At 43.2% G+C, this 20,111-nt stretch overlaps 1 pseudogene; it reads left to right on the forward strand.

Annotated features, from left to right (window-relative positions):
- Positions 1–253: 253 nt before the first annotated feature.
- LOC115323498 overlaps positions 254–20,111 on the forward strand; it is a 35,251-nt pseudogene continuing 15,393 nt past the window's right edge.

The following is a 20,111-nucleotide window of genomic DNA, read 5'->3' on the forward strand; positions in this document are numbered from 1 at the left end:
ATGTAGAAGTCGACGCCACGACCTTCAAGCATTTTGATTTATCAACCGAATTCCACGTGCTTGATTAACTTTTGTTTTTGACTCAACGTATGGCGTTGGCGACGTAGCAAACGCCTAGCAGCTGTAGTGTATTGATATCCTTGATGCTCCCACGTGCAGTGCAGAATAAAAAAAAATGCATAAAAATCTAAAATATATATAGAGGCGTTCTTCGACACAAGCAGAAAGATAAAACTTTTAATAAACGGTCGTGATGGGTTCATCTTACTATGCTTTCGTGGCTGTGTTCTCGACATTGCTCAGTAAGTATACTTACAGTTTTATATACTGTGCCGCACTCGAATCTTTCAAGAATGAATAATTGTCAAAACAAATTATAAAATCGAGAAAGTAATTTTGAAAACAAAGTTGCTTAAATGTAAATGTATTCTGAGAAATCGCTGGGCATATTTTATATTACTAATGTAAAAAGGCAGCGAGGAATGCCACACATAAATATTATTTCTGTAAAGTCTCCGACGTAATCTCAATCAGGTTCTTAAATCCAGTAAGTGTGTGTTTTGTTATTCTTTGAATCGTTCATTTAATTTACGGTCGAGGACTTAATGAAACTTTTTTTTTCTTTTTGTTTTAACCCTAAACAAGGGTTGCAAACATATTTGCGGTTTTATTTGGATTCGGGAAGTGGGATATATTTGTATTCTCCAATTTTCTTTGAATATTATATCATCTTGAGTATACCGCGTGAAAGGTAACGCTTTAAATCCAGACATTTTTTTTTAAATATTTAATAACTTGGAAATACTATCGGCTCCACTCAAGGAGCCTTAGTAAGAGTGGACACACTATGCGACAGAAAGTACAGTCATAAATAGAATCAAAAAGAGGGAAAATTCAGGTAAGCAAGAATTCCACACAAGTAATGAAATTTTCAACAGGTATGAAGATGAAAATATCGTTTGGTAGCTCATTCCAATCTTGAATTGCCCGAGGAATAGAACCCCAAGAAACGGGGAAGTACTTCGAGATAAAAAAAATTATCGACCGTGACATTGTGATTGGACGTCTAATCAAGCTGTCATACCAACTGGCCCTAGAGACGTTTCTTCTTTTTTTTGGGGGGGTGGCGATTTGTGTATTTGGTATTTATTGGCCTATAAGTCGCGCCATTGCGTAAACCACATCCCCCTCTAAATTGCCATTTTCAGAGAAAAAAAAAGTCATATAAAACATGATGCTTAAAACCTAAGACTGGGAGATGCGTAAAACAAAATAGAAGAAAAATAAGACAGTGGACAGACATAATATGAACAATTCACGAGCACCTCGTTAATGTTTTTTTCTAATTGTACAAAATTGCACGACTTAAGTTAGAGTATGCACATAAATTAAATGTGCCACGAAGCAATGAACAAGCTTTTGTTTTTAAGACGAAATCTGAACCGTGCTCGGCCTAAAGTGAAGTTAATGGCCTACACAGCCTATATTAGGCCTAGCTTGAAGTACGCTGCATCGGTATGGGACCCCATTAAAAAATCAAATCGATGAACTCTAAGAAAGTTCGAGCACGGCGTTGCAATTGATTTTATTCAAATACAACCGACTTGATGCAGTCACAGATATGCTGAACGGCCTCAATCTCCCCTTACTTTCCGTCCGTCAAAAAATTGCTCGACTAAAGTTTTTTTTTATGTTTTCTCATCACCTGTATAATAATGACCCGGATTCTAGATTAACACATCGCGCATCAAAAGAACTCAGATACGTTAGCAGTAATCAGTTTGAAGTGCCCAAATGTTATCTTGACGCTTTTCTTTTTTTTCCCTAGAACTGTAATAGATTGGAATGATCTCCCACAAAATATTTTGTCATCGAACTGTTCAGATGAATTTGAGAGCGCCCTTTAGAATACGTGTGAATTGGACTGATAAAAATTAGTTCTAATATTTTTGCTATGTAGTAGATGTTGAAAGCTGAGAATTTATTTTGTTTAGTGCTAGATAATATGTTGAATGTTTGCACTGTTTAAGCCCGTTTATTACAAGTAGACGTCGCTGAATGTGTACTGTATTGTAGTCCTGATATTTTACGTTTGAGTGTTCTCCTGTACCCCACACCTGTTAAAGCCCCGCACTTGGGGTAAACAGTATTCACAAATAAATAATTTGTTTTAAAATAAGTCGCACATCTTTGTACCGTGGGCAGAATCGCTGCTGCCATTAGACGAATGCTCTTACGTTTCTGGACGTTTTGGACCGCTCGAAGATCAAGACATTGGCGAGTGCTCCGCTGTTTTTCTATCGTCAAAAACGTGCAACGACCTACATTTTGTAGAGTTAAGGTCCAAACGTATAAAAAAACGGACATACGTCGCTTCAGAAAAATAGAGAAAAAGAAGGAATATAAATTAAACTAGTATGACGGCATTTAAAAATTAAACGAATTAGATGTAAATTTAACCAAAGAGATAACTGCAATCTCGAAGCTGCAGATGAAAAAAAAAACGAATTGTTTTCTGAGAAGGCTTCAAAAACAAAGGGCGTCAAACACTACTCAGGCTCAACGAATATGCTGAGAGGAATGAAAATGAAAATGGCAATAATCTATAAATCATAACTCCGCTATATAGCACGCCCGGCAAAAAATGCTCTACAACCGATTCTGGCACTTCGCTTCTCTGAATACGACTAGTGTTTCAAGCAAATTCTCCAATGTCGTGGGGAAATAATACATCTTACAAAAGACAATTTGAAGACACTAACTGATGCGTGTTTATTCCTGGTCTCACATTGTGTCACATTGGTCATGTCGCAGTGGTCAACAAAAACTTTCTTCAGACGTGATCAAAGCACATATATGCGCAAAGCAAAGGGGCCTCTAACCTACCTGAGACGTATCAGAAAGAAAATTCTATAAACGTGTTTTTAGAGCATACCGTGTTTTTCTTATAATGCATGAGCAGTGTAACTGTGGCTTCTTAAACGCGTCTGAACAAGTGATCCTCAGGTACTCGCAGACTACCTTGAACGTCGCATCCCCGATTAATTTCTCTCATTCAAACAAATACCTGCCTTCATCCCAAATAGGTATGGTATAGTCGCTCAAAGGGGCATTCCATCTGAACAGGCTTCGCTTTCCCGCCTGAGAGTGGAGACAAGGTTGTGGCCACCGTCTCCAAGCTAAAGAACAGCGCTTCGATTTTTTCCAGACTGCATTTTCTAGACTAGTAAAGCTTTCTCGTCTGTTCTGGCTGATCTCAAAGAATGGACAATATAATTGCGTTTTTTCGGTATTTCCTGCATGTGAAAACATTAGGTCACATACTACAGTCAAATCCTACCCGAAGGAAAAATCCATCAATGTAACGCTGTTTGGCAGTCAATGTTTTCTAGTGGACCGCTGACTGTGCCTGACTGTACGTCAAGCATGTCTGATTGGACAACAAGTTACTCTGACCGACAGTCAAACTCCAGTCAGACCCCGCTTGTCGGCTTTCTGATGGTTTCCTGGTGGCAGTCGGCCGCCGCGAAATGCCATCAGGATGTCCTGGTGGTGATTCTGACTGTACATCGATTGTTTCTGACTGTACGTCAGAAAGCTTTGACGTGCAGACAGAAGTACGGTCAAAGGACGTAAAGTTCGTTCGGATACCACTATTTCGTCAAATCTATGAATACGAAAAGTAATCTATGCACGAGAAAACGATTTCGGGACGTGAGCCCATAAAACCGCTTACGTTAGAGATGTGACACGCAACCGACCGACAACCTTGATCAGAAGCCCGCCGAAGCCGCCGAGGCGTCGAACACGACACAACGACACCACGACACTTCGCACTTCGCTTCGCCCATGTGGGCTTCGCCGAGCTTCCATGAACGATCGCTCTCGACTCGTTTTGTTTGCCCGCTTGCTCCAACCTGTCGATCCTGCCCGGGCTCTACAATGTCTTATGTTTTAGTAGAATTTCTACTCGACAAGACCCAGCCTGTTGTGAGCTCCGACAATGTAAGGCACTTTAGCGGTGTAGTTGAAGACGACAAGGTGTACTACTGGGCCGGAGACGCTCCAACGAAAGGAGGATTCTACGACGCGAAACTACTGTGCATGGCAGGTGAGTAGAACTGAAGTACGGCGATTGATGTACGATTGCTTGGTTTAACTGCATATGCAGCCGAAGCACTTTTTAGAGCGATGCACTCATTGTCGGAACCTCTCGCTGCAATACTGAAATGCTCTTGACTCGGTCCGAGAGGTTTAGGCAAGAAAGTTTATATCTTTCTATCAGGTGTGCACGGTAAAAACGTTCCGTAAAAAAACGTAGCGCTTCTCAATAAAAGCTACGGAGAAGCATCCGTAATCTGAAATACGATTGACTTGTCCGTAAATCTAAAGTTACGATTCTTTAAACAACTAAAATTGTTTGCGACAAGCTGGAAGTTGTTTTATTTGGTTTAGACTAATAGACAACGGTTCTCACATTTTAAAGAATCATTTATTGCACTGTCAATCAACTAATGATAAACGTTCCGAAACGAGGTGGCGCTAGTTACCGCTCAATTGAAAAGCACGAGGTGAGATTTTTGTCTAGTATAATCACACTGCCGCTATCTCTTATCTACCCATCTCCGCTCGGTCGTTTTGCTGCCGTTACGGCCGTTACTGCCGCGCTTGTTTTGTCAAGGGGTAGAGGTGCTTGGTGGTTTTTGTGCGAGCTTTCCCTGTTGTTATCAAAACGGTGAGTTTGTTCTGCTCTTTTTATTAACATTGATTGGGGACTGTCATATATACGTTCGTATTTTTGACACTTCTTTCCTCGAAAGAAACGAAACCACGGATTTGCGTCGCTTGAAACTTTCGGGTTCAATGACTGTCGCTGCTATCTCAGTTCGTGTTTGACGTTCTTCTCAGAGTTGAAAGCTCAAGTCGGGTGCTCTTTTGAACCTTGTGTCATGTCGTGAGCTCGCTGGGACGCGCGGTTCGTCGTTTGTAGCGATTGGGAGGCTATTCGCGCGTGCTAGCTCGCAAGAGTTGCAGTAAAGCACGTGACAACCCATCGTCTGAGTGCGTGAGTGCGCTTTACGAGTTTCGCATCGTTGTTCGCGCTTCCTGTAGCCTTCTCATTTCGCCGGGGGGTCCATATCGTTTCGTCGAAATTCGTTTCGCGGCAGTACGTTTCGTGGACAACTTTTTATGGACACGTTTCGTCGACACGAACGTTTCATCGACACTCGTTACGCGAATTGCATGCTGCAGTGACGTTTCGCCACTCGTGTATCACTGAAGTGCGCGTAAACCCACACCCCTGCCTGCGTTCACACCACGTCGCGGCGACAGTCTGCGGCTGCTCGTTACAAAAATGTTAACCCACCTAACCGACCCGTACAGGTCGCTTCGCGGCGACAGTCTCATGCAGCTTACCCCCCCCCCCCCCCCCCCGAAAAAAAAAAAAAAAAAAAAAAAAGAAGGTTAACTCGAGCTGTCGATGAAACGATCTGTCGAGGAAACGTCGTTCGATGAACTGATTCCCCATTGGTGTATCACCACTGCGTACTTCACGTTCACTGGTTGGTTAGCAGTCATAATGCAGCCGATGAATTTCTCATTTCACAGAATGCACTTGTGTCACTGTACGCTGATTCCCCCCAACCAGATGGTCTAAGATCATCGTATTGATATTCATTTTTATGGTCATAATATTCTATGTGTATATTAAAGCAATATACCTCCGCTCAATACTTGCACGACGCCACTCAGGAGGGCGCGTAATACCACTGTTCCACGGACTACAAAATTGTGTGCATTAATCTTGGCTCCTCAGTCAGACTGTTTGTAAGGAACATAGCCACGGTTCCTGCTGTTTCAAATTGTCTGAGATGCAAGCTCATATTTTTTTCAGGAGGCGTCTTCAACGACAATTGCTTCCTTGTCACTGAGCATTGGCCAATGTTTAAAGAGCCTATGCCATTCTTGAAGGCGGTATGCGTCTTGTTTGGAGCTTTTTACGTGTTGAATTTACCTATTCAATGGAAGCCATGGCCACTCTCGAGTTTATGCAAATGTGAGAAAATCTTGAAATGCGTCAAGTCCACAGGATGTGTCATAGAATGACATAATCAAGATTACCCTATCATTTATCGTGCCGTAGCGCCCTTTTTCACAACTCGCACAAACATTTGAGCTGTACTAATTTTACAAAGAATTACGCTGCTGCATATTTATAATGAATTGATAAAGTGGGAACACTGGTTGTCATTAGGCTGTAACTTTCAAGGCAGGGAAGCATGGTTATCTTGTATAGACCAGCACGCAGCACTGACGTCGCACAGCTGCGGTGGCGCTGTCGGCGGCACAGCGCAGACGCTTCACTTTACGCGAATTTGGTTTTTGCGCACGCACAGTGCTCACACCTGGTCTGGCCAACGCGGGCTTGCTTATAAACAGGGTGTCGGTCTATAGAATGTGTGCTTGTTCAGCAGTCATTCAGGTTTAACATGTTCCAACACTACCATAGTCTGACTTGATAGTAGAAAATAAATGGCTTCACTTTCACCAGGCTGAGTATGCTTGAAGCAGGCATGGCATTAATGTTAGATGATGCAATATATCCTCCTAGACCAATCTTCCAAATCAACCTGGAGAAGGGCTTGAAGAAAATGGGAGCAGTGAAGCGAACGACGGCCCAGCTCAAGATTTTAGCGATGCTGAAGGGCTTCAAATGAAGTCTCCACAGAAATCCCTTGAACCTGTATGTTTTTTTATGGTAAGTGCAAATTTGAATTCCTAGACATCTAGCATGTACCTAAGAGGAAGACAACTCTAAAGTGACTGATGCCAATCTTTTGAGAAGCGTAACAAAGGGCTTTGTGAGTATTCAGAACTTTCAAATATCGAAGCGAATGATGTCATATTTTGTTTATACTTCATCGGATAGGACGGTTCGGCAGTTGTACGAATTTTCAATCTGAGAATGCTCCAGGACACACCATCGTAAAAAAGCAACTGAAACGACTCACAAAAGCCCACACAGAAGTCTGGGAACTGTATGCAAATAAAACTTATTTCAACTCGTTTATTTAAAACGGGAAGGCATCCTGTAATTGTAACCACAGATGGTTGATCTGTAAAATGTTTGAGCCCCCAGAGCCAATACATGATTTGCTGCGGTATGCTGCTGTGAACCGGTGATGCATGCACGCAGTGCGAGTGCTACAGTGTCAAGGCAGATGTGGGCGACATGATATGGTACTCATATCCCGTGTTATTAGGAGTCTGCGTCTGTTTAATTACAGCAACCGGCATCCTGCCACTTTACAAATTATCTCCTTGCAACTTTTTTGCCCCTTGCTCTCGCGCAAAATAATTATTCGTTTGATATTTAAATGTATTATTATTAGAGGGGGGGTGCAACGATTTTATGATTAAGAGAATTTGCATCTCGTCATTTTTATGTTGTTTATCACGTCCCGGAGGATACAGAAAACATCTCCTTCATTAAGAATGTTGCGATTCCGCTGCATAATCGCAAAACAAAAGCCCAGCTTTTTCCCCCACTTGCAGCCGCAAGTGGCAGCCGAAGGAACTACGGCTAGATTACGTGCCCTCGCTCGACTCCAAGCTGCAGCATAACGCCCGCTAATGTCAGCAGAGAGAGGGAGAGGAAGCGTCCTCCGAGATAGCACACGGGAACCTACACGGCACTCCGAATGACGTCACTAGGAGTGCGACCAGGTGTGACCCTGAAGACTGGGAGTGAGTTGAGGGGTGCCCGAAATGCCAATAGCTGTCTTTTTTTTTACGCAACAACTAGGACGCGCAGGCGAAATCGGTTTCCTGTTCTTTACTTCAGAAGTGTCGGAGAGCAAACTCCACAAATTTTTGACCGAAGTCCGGAAATCGTTGCACCCCCCTTTAAATAGTAACTTTTAAGCTTTGAACTAAGTGAAGCCTCATGGTTCTTTCTTTTTGTTTTATAGAGGTTTTTCAAAGCACAAGTCGGCCGGTCTGCCAGCCACCTGCAGCCATGCTTGCACTGCATGATTACTTAGCATGTCCAGTGCCAACTGCTATTTAAGCTGCTCTAACCTGATTAAATTGACAGTCTGACAATCTTGTGTCTTGTTTTTCAGAAAATACAGTGTGCACCTCAAGACGTCGAGCTATGTTTGACGACTTAACCATTTGAACCAGTTGAATTACGGAGTCAACTTCTCTTTTGTATTTTTTTTATGGTAAGTCTCCAGTCTGAGTTCTTAGAGAATGAGCATGTCCCTGAGGGGGAGGCAACGCTCAAGTAGCTGATGTCACTTTTTCGACAACTGTTGTAGCAATACCAGCCACATCTAACATGTTGCCCCTAAAGCCCCAGTTTGAACATGTATCAAGCCTTTTTCTAATGCATAATTTAGCAGATTATGAGTTAACATCAAAATGGAACTGCATGGTTTATTCTTGTCTTGTAGAGGTTTTTCAGGGCACAAGTTGGCTGATCTCTTGCAGCCTCCTGCAGCCATGCTTGGACTGCAGGGTTACTTTGCATGTCCAGTGCCAACTGCGGTTTAAGCTACTCTCACTTGCTTTAACTGGCATTCTGACAGTCTTGTGTATGTCTTGTTTTTCAGAAGATACGAAATGTCGAGCAACGTTTTATGATTTAACTATTTGAACAAGTCGAGTTACGGAGTCAACTTCGCTGGTGTATTTTCATGGTAAGTAAAAAGTGAGTTATTACAGATCGAGCACGACTCTGAGAGGGAGACAACGCTGATCCAGCTGGTGTCACTTCCGACAAGTTTTGTAGTAGTGTCCGTCGCATGTAACATTGTTTTGACCCCACCTGGTGTTACTATTCACTATAGCTAGATTCAAACCTAATATCCTAAATTCATTTGAATCTAGTTACTATAGCTAAATTCAAACATACTAGGTCACCTGCTGCTGGCTTTTTGTAGCCGATGAACTTGCCATGTTTGAATCGCAGGTAGTATCAAGTAGTGACACGTTGCAAGCAACATATTGATGTAACAATTGTTTTCTTGGTAACACTAACTGTCACACACTAAGTTTGTGGGAAGTAAGTTCTGTATCACATTATTTTTACTGAATAAAAAAGTAGCAATGTTCTTTTGGAGTTAATTTTCTAATTACAGTTATATTGAGGAGCATGATGTGATGCGTACCTTATATCTAGATTGTCTTGGATAAACAATGACCAAAAAGATTATGCACTTCGGATTATGGATGACATGTGCCAATGACAAAGTGCAGCTGGCAATGCAGAGAAAACACTGACAACAGATAAACATGGAGAATACTTTTTTCTCAACTCCCTCCAAAAGTTGTGCTTACAGTGAGGAGCAGTGGTGGAGAAAGGTAACCTCAGAGGCAATGGCTTTGTATATTGTTGAGGTTTTAACCAGGAACAAATCCTTGTGCCTGCAAGCCATTCCACCGAGTGTGCCAGTTGAAAGTTTGTTCAGCGATGGAAATGGATGTGCTTGCCTTCAGTAATGTAAAACTTTTGGATGAAAATTTAGAAAAGCAACTGCTGCTTCAGTATAAGATGTAATAACACTGATACCGGCACTTTGTGCAAAAAACCTGAGCATAGCCGGTTCCTAGTTTTCCTTGTTTATTTGTTTAATAAAAGAAGTAAAGTAAGATAATGGAATTACCTCTTAGGAGTAACCAATATAGGCTACGTTTTTCTTAACTAGCTTAATTAGGTAGTCTTTTTATATAAAGTATCTTGCCCAAGGCGACAAATATTGTAAGGGTCCTCTAATCGCATAATTTTTTCGCTTAGTTTTTGTCGATGCCTACAAGGTCTTGCTCTAAGATTTGAAATCTGTTTTCTTGTATATTCTAACACATTATAAGGTAACCTTTAAGTAAAGGGAACTGCATGGTTCTTAAGTCTTGTTTGTAGGAATTTCTTGGAGCACAAGTCAGCTGATTTCTGGCAGTCTCCTGTGGCCATTGTATTGCAGGATTACCTTGGATAGTTATAGCCAGCTACGATTTAAGCAACTCTCATTTGTATAGATTGTCATTCGTGTTTGTATTTTTTTTTCAGGAACTACATTTGGAATTGTACAACGTGGAGCAGTTTTTGACGATTGGTCACTTTGAAAAAGTCATTTTGTGGAGTTGGCTGCACATGTTTTTTGCTGGCAAGTAAATAGTTCAGTTTTTAAAATCTAGCATGGTCTGAGAGAAAAGCAAACTTGATGTGACTGACAGCACCCTTCTGAAAACTGTTTAAACAATATTGATCACATCTAACCAGGGTTTTTCTCACAGTGGGTGGCAGTGGTTTCGCTGCCCACTAGTCCTGCTAGCTGCCCAATTCTTTGAAAAATGTCTTGTGGCCTTCATGTCTTGGCACAGAAATCGCTGTGCTCGGCGGACTTCTGTGCCAAGACATGCAGGTACAGGTCCCCACAACCCAAATTAATACGACTTGGTCGAGGTGCACGCAGAAGAAAGATGCAGCTGCTGCCTGTGTCCCCCTCCCCTCCACAGTCATAGTCGGATGCCTATTTGTCCACAATGTATGGAGAAAAATCTAACATTTATTCTATCCTAACTTGTACAGCTTCACTAGATCAAAGGCCACAGTTATTAAGAAGGCCTTCCACAAGATTGGCTTTTTCCTCATCTGTGCAGATCCGATATGGTCTCTATAAATTAATTTTATGCGGTTGGCTTCACATATTTATTTCTTGTAGATATAAAATAACTGGTGTAATGAAAGTTTCATGGTACCTTTTTTTAATGGGTTGCTCGTCTCGGCTTGACCTATTTTCACTCTAAATTCGACAGCATTTGTGGGCGAACCTTTTTGTCACTTTTCACCAGTCGGTTGGTCTGTTTTATGGTTTGTGTGACCGATTTGACTCTAGCACAGGCAACGGCAGAGGCACATGATGACAGCTTGGTTTGTATGAGCGCTCATGCAGAGAGAAAGCTTTTTAAAATCGTGCACCTGACCCTATGCTTTTGTCAGCTCCAAATCCAACTTGTAAATTGGAGTATATGGCATGCAGGTACACCAAAATGCATCGTTCGCACACATCGGAACAGTCTCTCAGAGAAAATTATGAAGAAGGGTCCGCCTTTCAACGGGCAACAAAAGAAATGCGCAGCCAGAATGCGCTGACGAGGTGGCCAAGCAAGCTCCTTGAGTGGTAGGCACTTGGGGTAAAGGGAATGGCTAGATCACATTTTGGGGGTAATCAGGTGCACAAAGTGTGGAGCTTGCAAACAGACTTGCATGCCATATATAAATACTTTGTAAATTTTTACCACTCGCTCAACTCAAAAGCGTGTGCACAGATGTGCTCAAACGTGGGTAGGATGGAGCTCCCAAATTGTAAGACTGGGGACTATGGACTAAGCTACTGCTTAGTCCCCAGTTTTTGATAGCAGTTTTAGTACACATGCACTCTTTCACCCGCTCAGTTCTGTGAAAACCTTCTGGGATATCTAAAGAGAAAATCAAGTTTCTATGTTCACACACTCTAAGCACTCAAGGCTGACCACCTGATTCGACGAGAAAGAGTGCAACTAGCCCTTCGTTCTAATGGGAGATTTTGAGTGGCTGCGCAAACTTATGAAAGTCTGGGATATGAGCTTAGCCAGTTTTACATAGACTCTTCTGCAACATCTCATGAACCTTAGAAATAAAGCATTACTCAAACTGAATCGAGTTTTCCGGTTGGTTCATCAGTTCTCAAGAAATGCCTCACATTATAAACCAAATCACTATTGCAATTCCGGCCTTGCATTTTTTTCTAAGTTTCGAACGAATTTAGGCTTGAAGTGTATCGGTTTTGACTAAGGAACAGGAGAACAAGACCCTCACGTCAAACATTGGTTTCAGATATCGGGTCACAGGATGAACAATTAGAGGCCATGTCCATTTGACTTTTGTATAAGATTCATGGCTAATAATTAAATGGACTGAGGGGGGCTGTGTTTTATGCACAAGCTCAATTTGCATCTGCTATAGATATTTAATTATTTTTTCTCTGTTTTCTCTTTAGCACATCATGCTACATGCAGCATCTGAAAACAAAGGCCAAACACCACGGGGGGCTCTACTTTGGCTCTTCAAGGACCCAAATAAAGTGTTCAAAGGTACTTTTCTTTTTTTCTCATCAATTATTCAGGTGACATTGCATGATTGCTGCAAGCAGCATAGGAAAGAGTTTTTAATATTCGTTTAAAGAGATCCTTTTCCATTTCAAAATTCTGTAACTTTTTTTATAGAAAACCTGGTTGTATCAGCGTCATAATGAACATTATTTTATGTATAGGGCAGCATCACTAAGCGACTGCCTGTTAAATGAACTGGAGAAATCTGCACCTACAAGCATTGAGCTCATATTCTTACCAAAGGTCTATTTTAGCAGTGAACACCATTGTGACATGTAAAGGCACAGCTCCGTCTCTGTGGAATGTGAAAACAGCATTCTCTTTATTTTCAAGCATGAGTGCCGACGCAGATGAGTGAGAGTGACGTTTGGTGTTGCCAAGAAATCGCTGTTTAAAAATGCAATGACTGCGGTGGTCGTTCAGACTGCAGATAATGTTTTGTAATCCCACTACCTTCTATAATTGTGCACATTGGTCTGAATGCCAGAACTGACAGAAGAAAAAACAACTGACATTGAGGAAACTTGCTGCAGATGCATTGCTCAGCTGTGTTGCCTGCTTTCCACAACAGGTTGTGGCAGCTCTCGATTCTATACATTGGTGCCCATTGTCAAATTCAAATAATGTAATTTTATTTTACACAGACTGGAGTTGCACCTTAAAAGTTTTCATGGGAATCTGTGTCTCAAAAAGAAAACCTTTGATAAGTTCAGCTTGCTAGATGAAGGCATTAATTCTTCGAGCTCATTTTACAGCCTACTTTTCTATTGACACCGCCCTATGCGGAGAGTAAGTCGTCTGCTTCTTGCACAGACATTACGGTGATGTCAGAAGGGTGACGATCTCTCATTGGCTTTGATTGGAAGGATATAGTGGGTAGACCACAATGCTAGACACCATGAGGTCTACGCACTATTTTTTTTGTTCAATCAGCCAATAAGAGCTCGGCCTTCTGACATTACCGCAACCCCTGTGCAAGAAGCAGACAAACTTGCGCTCCCCATAGGATTACGGATACTCAAGAGTGCTTTCCGTAATATAAGTTACGGAAAGTCTACTCTGTTTGCCCTTTTACCGACAACTTTTATGCACTTTTACGGATACTAGAGCGATTTCCGTAATAGGTTTTACGGAATGCATATTCCAGTCCGTTTTATGGACAGCTCTTGAATAGCGTTACGGATAGTAGAGCACTTTCCATAATCTGTTTTGCGGAATGTCCTTTTATTAACGGATTGTGTATATGTTTAAGAGGATTTTTCCGTTATTAGAATTACGGATGACCTTTCCGGCAGCATAGGTGCCAGAGAATTTCTCCGTAAGAGAGGCAAATTTTTTTACAGATGGGCTATTGGCATTACCGCTATGTCGCAGCTCATTATTATTGTTTCATGAAGAGCGCAGACAAAAAGCATCCGTGAGCATAGTTCAGATATGTCTGCTGCTCGTGTTCATCCATGGAAGCAAGGGACTGCCTGTCGTAGCATGCATGCTTGCTCTCTAGCTTCAGCTGAGTCGCATACGTTTTGTGAATTAAAGTATACGGTCGTCTCGAAAGGTTCAGACATCGAGGGCGTTTCTCTGAAACATGCTTTGGGTGCACGTGGGCCCGTTTGTGAAGGAATGTCCCTGTTGCCTAAAAAATCAAATTTCAAAAGTGAAAGAAAAAAAACAAGAAATAAGGACGGGTACACACTTATCCCCTTGTTCGAATTTAATATGAGCAGCTGTCACCATTGCTGAGAAACCCTCAGCTTCGGCATTAGGTTCCAAGTTGTTATAGCATTTTTGAACTTCTGCATTGGAAATGACGCAATAACATTGGTAAAATGTTTGCTCCAAAAGTGAGAATGTCTGCCCCAAAACCAGTTTTTGCCTGCTACAAGAGCTCCAAATCACCATTTGTCAGTTTCACCATTGCAGTTACCACCTGCTTTAACTTGATTTATTTTAACTGTGCTGTTTTACCTTTTCAGATTGAGCATCGCTCAAGGCAGGCGTTTTCTGTGACCTAATAAAGATACAACAGGTTTGATTTTGCATTTTACTTGTCATTTTATTGGCTGTTCTCCTTGAAGTTAACTTGCAGTGATCCTATGGCAGTCGAAAGTATGTAATAGTTTCTCTGGCAACGCTGCAATTTGGTTAGGCTATCCTATCAGCTCAGCAGTGATCACAATCACACCTTCCATCAAAGACCACCGCAATACGTTCCATCAAAGACCACCACAATACGTTCCATCAAAGACCACCACAGTACGTTCCATCAAAGACCACCACATACGTAATTTGGGACATTCCATCAGTGGCAGTCAGACGTCGTCTGATGGACCATCAGGGCACGTTCCACCAGGGCTGCTGACTGGCAGTCAGTGTCCCAAATTACGTACCTTGATGGAATTTTCAATAGGGTATGCACAGCAAAAAAAAAAAAAAAACTTTGGAAGAAAGTAAAATTAAAAATCCAGCAGATATTTGTAATACCATTGCCAACAAAAAAATTACGTTAATGCCAACGTCAAAGGAAAGTGATTGCTTAAATCACATTACACACTCTTTGCCTCACCCACCGAACAAGTAGCGTATAACCACGAAAAATTATATTGTGTTTCTCGTGACTTCTACTTGGGCGTAAACGTTTGCGGGTTGCACAACAATATCACTTCAACATTGTGCCATAACACGTGCCTCGACTTCACACGTGAACATATGAAGAAATGGGCTACCCAAACAAAAAGAAAAATCACAGCAGCTCTCGGGGTATGCGAGGCAGACCCCTACGCAATCATATGCCGCAAGATGTCATGAGACAGGCCTGGCAACGAATGCTAAGGAGCAAAAGGTGCCATTGCAAGAAGGCGTGAGCCCTATTTTTCTCCATAGTTTGTCCAGAACTAGCTGTCCCGATTTTCTTATCCTACAGCGTATTGAAGGAATCAACTAAACTAAAGGCACCTAGGGTTCCTAAAAAAAGTAATCTGTTTAAGTCCCGGAGGGCCACTAGAACGGTCACCCCGAGATGCAATTTTCAGCGAGGAGAAGTTATCTAACTTTTAAAAATAATTCAGAACTATGACTTTATGACATGCCTCTCAGCTTTTCCAGCATTTACGAAAATAATCCCATTATATTCCTAAATGCTTATACTTTATTCACGTTTTTGCCAATGAAAGGTACTTGACTGCTCCTTCAAATACGTTCCGAGTAGTTCCTGAGCATCCTTAAAAGGTTTGGTGGGTTGCCGTTAGTAGTTCCGTTTGTATGTCAGCCTAATCACTTCTCTTAGATGCAGGGTTCATGTCTTCCACGTTCGTGGTTATGTCTTTGGCAGTAGCCCCTAAATGGCTTTGTGCGGCCTGACCAGTTTTAAAATCCAATGCGACGGAGTGAATAGTACCGTCATTTTAAATTGTTCATCCAGTTAAGGGAATCCGGATTTTTAGTTTCAACTTCTCTGCTAGAAGGCGGGCCGTTCTGTGGTTATGTGTTTTAGTGCTCCTTGCATTTATGAAAACAGCATAGGAACGTCCTTCCTTGGGAGATCAAACTTGACGTTCGTCGTTCTTCAAAGTGCATCAGGATAAACGTCATGTCCATAGTCATCACGTAGAGAAATACTCTCACTAATCTTTGCTCACCTCTCTCAGGAAACATCGAGGATATATCCATTTAAGGGACCCCAAGTTTGCTCGGTATCTGTATGTATACTGTGGGAACCATGGGGTTCCCTCTATACCTATCTAGGCCTAGCTTCAAGCAGGCCGTGGGAGTCGTCGTCACCAATGGCGTCGGCATCCCGGATACAAGGAACCACGAAGCCGAATTCCCCGGAGGGGCCGGCTCTCCCTTGCCCATTTTGGGTGAACGCGCCTTCGGCACACCCTTGAGAGTTATAATGGACGCGACTGCTAGCGGCCTCCCCGGGCGCGTCCATTCTCCGAGGCTACAGAAGCTGGCCCCGACGGAGTGCAAGGGGGTCTCGTCGGCGGAGGCCCTGGCTGTGCGGAGCTCGGTTTTCCTTTGTGGGCCTCCGAATTTCCGTGAATCTGCCTAATGCGGCAGCGCGGGAAACCGACCGGGTGATACTGGCAGTTGAGCCAGCGCCCAGAGTTTTCATGTCTAAGAGCGAAGCGTGTTGGCGTTTCAGTCAATAAACACGTCTTTATCCGAACCCAAGGAACCTTCTGTTTTTCTAAGTGGTACCCCCCCAAAAGGGGAAATGCCACAATACAAAGACAAACTAACATAAAGAAGCAGACGAGAGTGCACGGGGGGACGTCAGATGGTCGAACCCTGATTGGAAGGTTAGGGGGGAGACGCAAAGTACAGCTGCCTTGGTCCCTTCGCACTGTTCGAAACCATTAGAACGCCAAACGCCGGCATCCGAACGCTAGACACTGCGCTAGGAGCAGACAAGGCTATTGTTCGTTTTGATTGGCTGGATACAGTGGGTAGAGACGAAGGCAGCTAGACTATCTGTCTACCCGCTAATCCTTCCAATCGAAGCTTCGCGCTCTGATGTACCCTTCCGCACTCATCTCCTTCTCTCCCTCACTTTTACTCTTTAAACCAAGGATGGGCTAGCTGGTTGTAGTACTGTACATCTGGTTGCGGCCTCGGTTTAAAAAAACAAAACAAAAAGGACGTCAGGAAGTTTTGGGTACCTTTAGCGGTTCGTTCCGTTCGAAAGCATCATTTGTCTGACCCGTCATTGAAGGTCTTCATAAACCCAACAGTGGTAGACATCATCATAGATATTCTAGCTTGTGGAGGAAGCTGACAAAAGTTCGTCGTCCTGGGACATTAATGGGCGAGATCTGCTCCAATGTAAATAAAAAAAACGATAATTTTATAAAGCTTGAAAATTGTGATAATGCGGATTCTACCTATATCTCTTTTTTTTTGTTTCGAGAGATCATCCTAAAATTGCCTTCGGTGCCAAAGGTTCATCAATAAATAAATTTGTAAACCAATCACCAATCTAAAAATTAATCAATCATAGATCATTCAATCAATCAATCCAGTAATCTATACATTAATGAATCAATCCACCTCTTCATTAATCAACCAACAAATTCGCCCATCAGTTGACGTTTATTCTGTCCCACAAATAACTGGCATCCCTCAGGAGGAGTGCACATACATGAGGAGAATGGAAGCTGGCAGGAGCATTTGACACTTTACCAGCAGTTGCGTCTTCATTTTATCACCTCCCCCTAAGATATATACCGTCCTAGATTCCTGAGACATAATTGCTATCATCCAGCTCTTACACGGCCCCATGATAACTTTTTCGTGTTCTACCTCGGCGTGAAACTTAATTATACATTTTTTTTTTATATTTTCTATCTTACTGACGGTGTTGAGGAGTCTATGAGCCAAGAAACCTGGCCTGGTTCGGTTTCAGAAGTTTTTTGGGGTCTGAAGAAAGTATGACCCAATCGACGTGATGGTAGCGGTTTATCAGAATGAGTACATGCCGGGTTTCCTCTGCTCGTGACCCCGTTGCCCACTTCTTCGTCGTCGCGTGTTCATTCTCCAACATTCTCCCACCCAACAAAGTCAAACCGACTGTTTCGTCGGAATTTCTAGACGGTAAGGAAGCTGAATGGGTCTTCCTTTCTTCACGCGACTTCCGAGTCGAATAGTTTAGGCATGCACTTTTCCATCTCGACCAGGAAATTTCTTGCCGACGACGGCCAGATATCAAAATGTTTTTGGGCGATTTTTGCTCCTGAGAAGCTCAACATCTCTCACTTGAATGCCGCTTGAGTTAGATGAGCCTACCATGTTTGCGAATTGCAACTCCAAGCGGCCAAATCTGAAATATTTCACATTACATGTCCTTCCCCGCTGGCTTCGTGTGAGCATTCGCTTCTCGGGAACGGGAGTAGAACATTTCTGCCACTTCCTGGTTATCGTGGGTGGAACTTCGAACCCGTAATCGGATGACGACCCGTGGTCCGAGCTACCACGGCGACACTTTCCCATTGCATTATCTTGTATTTCCATCAAAGGCTGTTCAAAAAGGGCACTTAAATTGAGCTCCGCTTCGTCACTCACAAAGTCCTGGTAGCGGTAACCGCTGTTCTCGCAGAACGTTCGTAAGAAATGTCTAAGGGTTTCGGTAGAGATTTTCTAACCCAGTAGTCTACTTGACCCTTGCGCACTCGTTTCTATGAGGCCACGAAGAACTTCGCCAACTGCGTCACTATCTTCCCCCGCCTTTCGATTTGCTGAGCCATTCAGCTGTTACTTCTTTGATGCAAACGTCTTCGAAGGTAAACTCATAATTCCTCCGGGTCGGTCCCGTTTACGAAATTTCTTCCAGTCGACGCTGACCACTTTGCCCTCCTGAAACTTTGTGAAAACGGTTATAAGGCTGGTCGGTTTCAGAATGTTTCATCAGCATCAGTGGGAGTCTCTTCATCTCCCTCCATATCATTGCTCATGACGTTCACGTCAGGGATTCCACTGCCCTTCTTAAAGTCACTGGCACTCAGCTCGCGCTGGCAACCGACAGGCTCCGATAGTAGCTGAGCGCCAGCTGCTTCCCGGTCATCTTTGAAACCAGATTTATTGCTAATGCCGGGGCTATTGCAAGGTTTCAGTACCGTATAGGGCGTCCATTTCAGTGACTCCGTTTCGTCGGATTCCAAATCACTGTCTTTCCGAACTGCTCCGTCGGGCAGCAGTTCACCCTTGATGCTTGACTAATTGGGCTTTGGCACATCCTACCGGTTCCTGAGAAGGATGTGCCAAGAAGGATGTGATTCTTTTTCCGTAGCTGCTGAAAAGGCCGATTGCTTTGAAGTCGAGTCATTACCTGCATAACAGTTGCTTCGTGTGAGCCCACTTCCAGAAATGGTCGTACTGGACCTTGCAGTGTCCAACCAAATATTGTATCTACAGATGTCAAATCTCCGTCAAGTTTTTTGATGGACCCAGTGACAGCTTTTCAGTAATTATCCGCTCCGATCAGTATATCAATGTCAATGTCTCTCTTGAGCTCCGAGCATGAAAGATCGGCGAATTGGGGCACGTTTGAGTTGTCCTGCAGACTTACAGGGAACGCAGAAGAACGGCAGATGGCAGGAACTTCCAGAACATCAATTCGTACACGTCTCCGATCGTATTGGCTTTGAAGCCATACCTCTACCTTCCGGAGTTTACTCGCATTACCAAGGGCAGTATTGCCCAAGAGTGTGGTGCTCAAATCCTCTTTTCCTAGAACCTTACAAGACAGCTCGTTGACTACCTTGGTCGTCACAAACGTCCGCTCGCTCCCTCCATCCAGTAAGCACCGGAATAGGCGGCGCTTAGTCTCCCCTTCTGCCCAGATTGGGGCGGTTTGCAGAAGAACTGTTTCGACGTTGTTAGACACCGCACTCGTTACTGACACTTCCGAAGTGCCCGGCTGTGACAACGAATGAGGACTGTCTTTGGTGGGTTTGAGGTCAGGATCGCAGAGACAAGTCATGTGTCTCCCTTGGCAGCTGGCGCAGCGGAGAAATCTGGCATTGCGACAATCTCTTGCCCGGTGATATCTTTTGCAGCACCTGAAACATCGGCCGTCTCTTTTCAGTATTTCTTTTTCTCACTGATAGAATTGGTCGAACGAGTGCTCACGTGCACCGCAAAAAAAAAAGCATTTGGCGTTTTGAGCGTCCGTCCTTGTGGCTAAAACTGCTGCCGATGGAGTGATGTTTGCTTTGCGTACCTGATTTGATGAGTCCTCCTTTTGGGCCTTTGATAGATTGGGTTGATTGGGCTTTATTTCAAGGACGCATTCTCGGCTCTCTACCTCGGAATTCAGAAAATTCAAAAACGTTTGCATGCTACCGTGCTATCCGCGATATCGGTGGTTCTTTGCTGGCAGTAGCGGAGGACAAGATCGCCAGGAAGCCTCTTCTTCACGGCAACATGTAGCAGGCAGCACACTGTATTCTTCCGCC

This window comes from Ixodes scapularis, unplaced genomic scaffold, assembly GCF_016920785.2.
Source record: "Ixodes scapularis isolate PalLabHiFi unplaced genomic scaffold, ASM1692078v2 PGA_scaffold1__304_contigs__length_218370807, whole genome shotgun sequence".
In the NCBI taxonomy this organism is placed as follows: Eukaryota; Metazoa; Arthropoda; class Arachnida; order Ixodida; family Ixodidae; genus Ixodes; species Ixodes scapularis.